Source organism: Echinops telfairi, unplaced genomic scaffold, assembly GCF_000313985.2.
Source record: "Echinops telfairi isolate 266 unplaced genomic scaffold, ASM31398v2 ScPeMD7_7469;HRSCAF=8507_1, whole genome shotgun sequence".
NCBI classification, from domain to species: domain Eukaryota; kingdom Metazoa; phylum Chordata; class Mammalia; order Afrosoricida; family Tenrecidae; genus Echinops; species Echinops telfairi.
In genome coordinates this window covers 90,831,518-90,833,412 of record NW_022111373.1, presented here as the reverse complement: position 1 = coordinate 90,833,412, position 1,895 = coordinate 90,831,518, and the positions used below count along the sequence as shown (strand labels likewise).

The window sequence follows — 1,895 nt, the reverse complement described above, 5'->3', positions numbered from 1 at the left end:
GGTCGAACTGCCCTTGTGCGTTTCAGAGACTGTAACTCTTTAAGGGAGTAGAAAGTCATGTCTTTCTCCCTTGGAGGAGAGGCTGGTGATTTCAAATTGCTGACCGTCTGGCTAGCAGCCCAATGCATAACCACTACACACCAGGGCTCCTCAAATGGTAGTAGGACTATTTAAAAGCCATATGCAAAAATGAACTTCTGTTTTACTCCTCTTAGCTTACATAAGATTAACTTACAACAGATCATAGATTTAAATATAATATGCAAAAATATAAACATTTTAGAAGAAAACATCATGACCTGGGGTTACTCAAAACGTTATTAGAGGTGATACTGAAGTCTGATTTATACAAGAAAAATTGAAATTTAAGTTTTATGAAACAATTTTTTTCCCTGTGAGATACCGTTAGGAGAATAAAAGGACATGCTAGATAATGGGAGAAAATGTTTTCAAATCACATGCCCAACCAATGACTTCTTTCCAAAATATAGGAAAACCCTCGGGTCTCAGCTGGAAGCAAAGAAACAGCCCTTTTAGAATGGGCAGCAGTTGAACAGACACATCACCCCAGACGGTCTACGTCCAGACGCCTGACATCATCAGTTGTAGGGAAATGACACCGACACCACCACTGGATACCTTCACACATTTAGTAAAATGGCTGAAAACAATGAAACACTCGAATGTTGGTGAAAATGCAGAGGAAATGGAAACCTCATACATTTCAGGTGGGAATGCCACATGATACAGCCAGTTCGGAAATAGTTTGGTAGTTTCCTATACAGTTAAATATATACTTGCCCTATAAGTGAGCAATCTCACATCTGGGGAGTTGCTCTAGAGCAGGGCTGTCAAACTGGCGGCCCGCGGGCCGTATGCGGCCCTTGAGGTAATTTTTTGTGGCCCACGATGATCTGAAATAAAATGTAATGCCCTCGTTACATTGTGTGTATGGTATTGCCTCGCTCTCCCTTAAGCGCTATTTTCTTCTAACAATTTTTTCTATTTTCATTTTATTTCAGAGCATCGTGGGCCACAAAATATTACCACAGGGGCTGCATGCAGCCTGCAGGCCGCCAGTTTGAAACCCTTGCTCTAGAGAAACAAGAACAGAGGTTCACATGAAAACCTAAACACATTTTTTAAGCTGTTCTTTAGAGTTCCCAAACCTGGAAATCATCCAACTGGCCTTCAACAGATGAATGGAGAAACACATTAGGGTGCATTTGTACAGTGGGATCAGAGTCAACAATAACAAGCCACAACATAGGCGGATCTCAAAGGTATTTGAAAGACAGCGAGTGAAGGAATACAGTCTCAAATATGATATACTGTCTGACTCAATTTATATGACCATATAAAAAAGACTAACCTATACTTCCCTGGCAGGGGAGACACCATGATCAGAAGGTGGTTTTCCCAGGGCGAGGCTCACCCATTGCACCGCCGGTGTGCTGACCCCTGCGAGTTCCCCAAATGAAGGAAACTCAACTGCATAATTTGTGGTAGTGGGGGACTGCGTCCGCGCTTTCCCCTGTTTTAAAATTAAAAAAAAAAAAAAACAGCAGAAAAAAAAAGGACTGAACTATAGCAATGGAGTAGCAATCATGAGGAATTTTTTGGTGGTGAAATTATTCTGTACCTGATTGTGATGACAGTTAAATTACTCTATAGGTAGTAACAAAACAAAACAAAAAACTCAAAAGCCTGACTCACCATTATTGCTTCCAAGAACAGTGACCATACAGGACAGAGAACTGCCTCATAGAGTTTCCAAGACCATACATCGTCTTCATGGAAGCAGATTGCCACATATTTCTTCCATGGAGCAGCTGGTGGTGTTTGGACACACACACACACACACACACACATACACACACCCACACACACACGAG

The 1,895-nt window shown here is 41.6% G+C and overlaps 1 non-coding gene across 1 annotated transcript; it reads left to right on the top strand.

Moving 5' to 3' along the window:
* Positions 1-1,374: 1,374 nt before the first annotated feature.
* LOC115873947 lies at positions 1,375-1,537 on the top strand. Its single transcript, XR_004048715.1, has one exon. It is a non-coding gene; the product is annotated as a U1 spliceosomal RNA (small nuclear RNA).
* The last annotated feature ends 358 nt before the right edge of the window (positions 1,538-1,895 follow it).